This window comes from Bos indicus x Bos taurus, chromosome 3, assembly GCF_003369695.1.
Source record: "Bos indicus x Bos taurus breed Angus x Brahman F1 hybrid chromosome 3, Bos_hybrid_MaternalHap_v2.0, whole genome shotgun sequence".
NCBI lineage: Eukaryota > Metazoa > Chordata > Mammalia > Artiodactyla > Bovidae > Bos > Bos indicus x Bos taurus.
The window spans coordinates 27,588,937-27,596,638 of NC_040078.1; positions in this window are offsets into that span (position 1 = coordinate 27,588,937).

Here is a 7,702-nt window from a genome sequence, read left to right on the forward strand (position 1 = left end):
GAGAATCCCATGGACAGAGGAGCCTGGCAGGCTACAGTCCGTAGGGTTGCATAGAATCAGACACGACTGAAGCATTTTAGCATGCATACATGCAGGCAACCTTTCATTAAGAATTCTACATGTGTGAATCTACCCTAAAATAATCAGAAGTGTGCACATATATGTATGCCCAAAGATGTTTAACAAGAAAGGAAAACTGCCTAAGTGACTAATGATTTATAATTGATTGAATAAATTGCTGTATATCAAAATGATGGAATATTTTGCAGGCTTTAGAAGTTAGTTTTTGAAAAAGTTTTGAACACCTCAAAGATGCCCCAAATATGTTAATCTACAAAGGTATTTAAAAAGTTTATCCTCAATATAACTTCATCATGTGATAAAACAAGGGCTTCCCTGGTGGCTCAGACAGAAAGAATCTGCCTGCAATGCAGGAGACCTGGGTTCGATCCCTAGGTCAGGAATATCCTCTGGAGAAGGGAATGGCTACTCACTCACTCAGTATTCTTGCCTGGAGAATTCCATGGACCGAGGAGCCTGGCAGACTATTGTCCATGGGATCACAAAGAGCTGGACACATATACTTGGAAAAATACTGGTAGAAAATACACGCATTTACTGTGGCTCAGCTAGTAAAGAATCTACCCGCAATGCAGGAGACCTGGGTTCGATCCTTGGGTTGGGAAGATCCCCTGGAGGAGGGAATGGCTACCCACTCCAGTATTCTGGCCTAGAGAATTCATGGACTGTATAGTCCATGGGGTCGCAAAGAGTAGGACACAACTAAGTGACTTTCACTTTCTTTCACTGAATCTTTATTCAAGAGGAAGCTGGAGTTTCTGATTCAGGACTCTAGCCCATCTTGGATGCTGGTTCTATCCTGCCATGGGGGTTTATGTAGAAGGGAAGACAGTTTATCACTATGGGATATGGCAGGTAAAAAAAAAGAGGAAAGGGGGCTCCTCCACTCACATATCCACAAAGCACTTAGGGTCACTTAGGAACACCAGTGCTCTTCCAGATTTCCCTCTAGGGTCAGAGGTCCTAAAAGCATTCCTTTACGACTCTCCTCTTTCAATATACAGTGAAAAGAATTCTGATATTTGAGAAGATCCATGTTTAATTCTGCCGCTTTACAGCTATTAGGTTCAAGTAATGCCTGTTAAGAAGGTGCCTGAATCAGTCAGTTCAGTCGCTTAGTCATGTCCGACTCTTTGCAACCCCATGGACTTCAGCACTCCAGGCTTCCCTGTCCATCACCAACTCCCAGGGCTTACTCAAACTCATGTCCATCAAGTTGGTGATGCCATCCAACCATCTCATCCTTGGTCATCCCCTTCTCCTCCCACCTTCGATCTTTACCAGAATCAAGGTCTTTTCAAATGAGTCAGTTCTTCACATCAGGTAGCCAAAGTATTGGAATTTCAGGTTCAGCATCAGTCCCTCCAATGAATATTCAGAACTGATTTCCTTTAGGATGGACTGGTTGGATCTCCTTGCTGTCCAAGGGACTCTCAAGAGTCTTCTCCAACACCACAGTTCAAAAGCATCAATTTCATGCTCAGCTTTCTTTATGGTCCAACTCTTATATCCATACAGGACTACTGGAAAAACCATACCTGTGACCAGATGGACCTTTGTTGGCAAAGTAATGTCTCTGCTTTTTAATAAGCTATTTAGATTGGTCATAACTTTTCTACCAAGGAGCAAGTGTCTTTTAATTTCATGGCTGCAGTCACCATCTGCAGTGATTTTGGAGCCCAAAATAATAAAGTCTCTCAGTTTCCATTATTTCCCCATCTATTTGCCATGAAGTGATGGGATTGGATGCCACAATCTTAGTTTTCTAAATGCTGACCTTTAAGCCAACTTTTTCCACTCTCCTATTTCACTTTCATCAAGAGGCTTTTTAGTTCCTCTTTACTTTCTGCCATAAGGGTGGTGTCATCTGCATATCTGAAGTTACTGATATTTCTCCAGGCAGTCTTGATTCCAAGCTTGCGCTTCATCCAGCCCAGCATTTCGTATGATGTACTCTGCATGTAAGTTAAATAAGCAGAGTAACAATATACAGCCTTGACATACTCCTTTCCTGATTTGGAACCAATCTGTTGTTCCATGTCCAGGTCTAACTGTTGCTTCCCGATCTGCATACAGATTTCTCAGAAGGCAGGTCAGGTGGTCTGGTATTCCCATCTCTTGAAGAATTTTCCATAGTTTGCTGTGATCCACACAGTCAAAGGCTTTGGCATAGTCAATAAAGCAGAAGTAGATATTTTTCTGAAACTCTCTTGCTTTTTCAATAATCCAACAGATGTTAGCAATTTGATCTCTGGTTCCTCTGCCTTTTCTAACTCCAGCTTGAACATCTGGAAGTTCACGGTTCACGTACTGTTGAAGCCTGGCTTGGAGAATTTTAAGCATTACTTTACTAGCATGTGAGATGAGTGCAATTGTGCAGTAGTTCGACCATTTTTTGGCACTGCCTTTCTTTGGGATTGGAATGAAAACTGACCTTTTCCAGTCCCTTGGCCACTGCTGAGTTTTCCAAATTTGCTGGCATATAGAGTGCAGCACTTTCACAGCATCATCTTTTAAGATTTGAAAGAGCTCAACTGGAATTCCATCACCTCCACTAGCTTTGTTCGTAGTGATTCTTCCTAAGGTCCACTTGACTTTGCATTTCAGGATGTCTGGCTCTAGGTGAGTGATCACACCACTGTGGTTATCTGGATTATGAAGATCTTTTTTGTACAGTTGTTCTGTGTATTGTTGCCACCTCTTCTTAATATCTTCTGCTTCTGTTAGGTCCATACCATTTCTGTCCTTTATTGTGACCATCTCTGCATGAAATGTTTCCTTGGTATCTCCAATTTTCTTGAAGAGATCTCTAGTCTTTCCCATTCTATTGTTTTCCTCTATCTTTTTTTTTCTTGCATTGTCCTATCTTTTTTGCCTTTTCATACTGTTTATGGGGTTCTCAAAGCAAGAATACTGAAGTGGTCTGCCATACCCTTCTCCAGTGGACCTCATTTTGTCAGAACTCTCCACCACGACCTGCCTGCCTTGGGTGGCCCTACATGGTATGGCTCATAGTTTCATTGAGTTATACAAGGCTGTGTCCATGTGATCAGTTTCATTAGTTTTCTGCATCGGACCTTTTTAAGGAGGTCACTGTTGTCTTCATTACCTCCATCATAGTTTGGCCTCAGCTCAAGCAACAGGGAGGGAACACAGCCTTGCCCATCAACAGAAAATTGGATTAAAAATTTACTGATCAAGACCCCACCCATCAGAAGAAGACCCAGTTTCCCCCTTAGTCAGTCTCTCCCATCAGGAAGCTTCCATAAGCTTCTGATCCTTATCCATTACAGGGCCAACAGAATGAAAACCTGAATTTACTCTGAGTGAAAAAAGGATTCTGATGGTTATCAGGACTCTGATGGGGCTGTCTCACCTGCTCAGTGCTTCTTCATGTTAGTAGAATATTAACCCTCTTTTAGAGCAGAAAATTTGAGAAGGGCATCAGAAGGGAGCTATCCCATGTTGAAGGTCAGGAAGGGCGGCGGTGAGGAGATACCCCTCGTCCAAGGTAAGGAGCAGTGGCTGCACTTTGCTGGAGCAGCCGTGAAGAGATACCCCATGCCCAAGGTAAGAGAAACCCAAGTAAGATGGTAGGTGTTGCAAGAGGACATCAGAGGGCAGACACACTGAAACCATACTCACAGAAAACTAGTCAGTCTAATACACTAGAATCACAGCCTTATCTAACTCAATGAAACTAAGCCATGCCCGTGGGGCAACCCAAGATGGGTGGGTCATGGTGGAGAGGTCTGAGAATGTGGTCCACTGGAGAAGGGAATGGCAAACCACTTCAGTATTCTTGCCTTGAGAACCCCATGAACAGTATGAAAAGGCAAAATGATAGGATACTGAAAGAGGAACTCCCCAGGTCAGTAGGTGCCCAATATGCTACTGGAGACCACTGGAGAAATAACTCCAGAAAGAAGGAAAGGATGGAGCCAAAGCAAAAACAATACCCAGCTGTGGATGTGACTGGTGATAGAAGCAAGGTCCGATGCTGTAAAGAGCAATATTACATAGGAACCTGGAATGTCAGGTCCATGAATCAAGGCAAATTGGAAGTGGTCAAACAAGAGATGGCAAGAGTGAATGTCGACATTCTAGGAATCAGCGAACTCAAATGGACTGGAATGGGTGAATTTAACTCAGATGACCATTATATCTACTACTGCGGGCAGGAATCCCTCAGAAGAAATGGAGTGACCATCATGGTCAACAAGAGAGTCTGAAATGCAGTACTTGGATGCAATCTCAAAAACGACAGGATGATCTCTGTTTGTTTCCAAGGCAAACCATTCAATATCATGGTAATCCAAGTCTATGCCCCAACCAGTAATGCTGAAGAAGCTGAAGTTGAACGGTTCTATAAAGACCTACAAGACCTTTTAGAACTAACACCCAAAAAAGATGTCCTTTTCATTATAGGGGACTGGAATACAAAAGTAGGAAGTCAAGAAACACCTGGAGTAACAGGCAAATTTGGCCTTGGAATACAGAATGAAGCAGGGCAAAGACTAATAGAGTGTTGCCAAGAAAATGCAGTGGTCATAGCAAACACCCTCTTCCAACAACACAAGAGAAGACTCTACACATGGACATCACCAGATGGTCAACACTGAAATCAGATTGATTATATTCTTTGCAGCCAAAGATGGAGAAGCTCTATACAGTCAGCAAAAACAAGACCAGGAGCTGACTGTGGCTCAGACCATGAACTCCTTATTGCCAAATTCAGACTTAAATTGAAGAAAGTAGGGAAAACCACTAGACCATTCAGGTATGACCTAAATCAAATCCCTTATGATTATACAGTGGAAGTGAGAAATAGATTTAAGGGACTAGATCTGTTAGATAGAGTGCCTGATGAACTATGGAATGAGGTTCATGACATTGTACAGGAGACAGGGATCAAGACCATCCCCAAGGAAAAGAAACACAAAAAAGGAAAATGGCTGTCTGGGGAGGCCTTACAAATAGCTGTGAAAAGAAGAGAAGTGAAAAGCAAAGGAGAAAAGGAAAGATATAAGCATCTGAATGCAGAGTTCCAAAGAATAGCGAGAAGAGACAAGAAAGCCTTCTTCAGCAATCAATGCAAAGAAATAGAGGAAAACAACAGAATGGGAAAAACTAGAGATCTCTTCAAGAAAATTAGAGATACCAAGGGAATATTTCATGCAAAGATGGGCTCGATAAAGGACAGAAATGGTATGGACCTAACAGAAGCAGAAGATATTAAGAAGAGATGGCAACAATACACAGAAGAAGTGTACAAAAAAGATCTTCATGACCCAGATAATCACGATGGTGTGATCACTGACCTAGAGCCAGACATCCTGGAATGTGAAGTCAAATGGGCCTTAGAAAGCATCGCTATGAACAAAGCTAGTGGAGGTGATGGAATTCCAGTTGAGCTCTTTCAAATCCTGAAAGATGATACTGTGAAAGTGCTGCACTCAATATGCCAGCAAATTTGGAAAACTCAGCAGTGGCCAAGGGACTGGAAAAGGTCAGTTTTCATTCCAATCCCAAAGAAAGGCAATGCCAAAGAATGCTCAAACTACTGCACAATTGCACTCATCTCACACGCTAGTAAAGTAATGCTCAAAATTCTCCAAGCCAGGCTTCAGCAATATGTGAACCGTGAACTTCCTGATGTTCAAGCTAGTTTTAGAAAAGGCAGAGGAACCAGAGATCAGATTGCCAACATCCGCTGGATCATGGAAAAAGCAAGAGAGTTCCAGAAAAACATCTATTTCTGCTTTATTGACTATGCTAAGCCTTTGACTGTGTGGATCACAATAAACTGTGGAAAATTCTGAAAGAGATGGGAATACCAGACCACCTGATCTGCCTCTTGAGAAATTTGTATGCAGGTCAGGAAGCAACAGTTAGAACTGGACATGGAACAACAGACTGGTTCCAAATAGGAAAAGGAGTACGTCAAGGCTGTATATTGTCACCCTGCTTATTTAACTTATATGCAGAGTACATCATGAGAAATGCTGGGCTGGAAGAAGCACAAGCTGGAATCAAGATTGCCGGGAGAAATATCAATAACCTCAGATATGCAGATGACACCACCCTTATGGCAGAAAGTGAAGAGGAACTAAAAAGCCTCTTGATGAAAGTGAAAGTGGAGAGTGAAAAAGTTGGCTTAAAGTTCAACATTCAGAAAACGAAGATCATGGCATCCGGTCCCATCACTTCATGGGAAATAGATGGGGAAACAGTGGAAACAGTGTCAGACTTTATTTTTTCGGGCTCCAAAATCACTGCAGATGGTGACTGAAACCATGAAATTAAAAGATGCTTACTCCTTGGAAGGAAAGTTATGACCAACCTAGATAGCATATTCAAAAGCAGAGACATTACTTTGCCAACAAAGGTTCGTCTAGTCAAGGCTATGGTTTTTCCAGTGGTCATGTATGGATGTGAGAGTTGGACTGTGAAGAAGGCTGAGCACCGAAGAATTGATGCTTTTGAACTGTGGTATTGGAGAAGACTCTTGAGAGTCCCTTGGACTGCAAAGAGATCCAACCAGTCCATTCTGAAGGAGATCAGCCCTGGGATTTCTTTGGAAGGAATGATGCTAAAGCTGAAATTCCAGTATTTTGGCCACCTCATGTGAAGAGTTGACTCATTGAAAAAGACTCTGATGCTGGGAGGGATTGGGGGCAGGAGGAGAAGGGGATGACAGAGGATGAGATGGCTGGATGGCATCACTGACTCAATGGACGTGAGTCTGGGTAAACTCCAGGAGTTGTTGACGGACAGGGAGGCCCTGCGTGCTGCAGTTCATGGGGTTGCAATGAGTAGGACATGACTGAGCGACTGAACTGAACTGATCAGAAGGGAGTGTCTTTCCCTGGAGACTTTTGAAAGCTGAATCCCAAGGTGGGGACCTGTGAAGAAGTGAAGAGAACACCAGACTGGAAACTAGTCTCCATAAGTCTAGATGAAGCTTTTGTTTCTCATATGCATTGTGACCCGGGAGAATTCCTTTCTCTGAGTCTTACCTTCCTATATATAAAATGCTCATAGTGGCACCTACTCAGCTTACTTCCTCGATTGGGGAAGATTAAATTAACCGGATATGCACTGTGAAATTGCTTTGCGATGCAAATCTAAGGGATGATTATGTGTCTAGTATAAGCCGGGCTGTTATATAAGAATTTAAATCTTGTGTGTCCTGGTATTTACTCTGCTGCGTGGTTTTGGGGTGTAGGGCATAATATGCTCACAAATGAAAGCATTTCTTTGCTCATCGCAAACCTGACTGAATGGCGTGTGCCGTATTTAACACATGATCAGTAAAGCTACGTAAAAATAAACAAGGCAGAACAACTCTCTCTCTCTGAGAAAAATCAGATTCTGGGAGTCACAGCCTTTTCCTTAACCCCTCTTGAATCATGGGGTATTCATTATAACAGGGACAGATACAACAGGAGAAGGGTAAAGCCAGTAAAGAATGCAATGACTGGTCTATTAAAGAGACATCGGCAACCATACTTTTGTAGAACAAGTTTTTCACATTTTCTGTAGATGGCCAATGTAAACAACAGTAAGAATAAACAAGCAGTATATTCATGTCCTAACTGGGAAAGCAGGAAATGCAGAA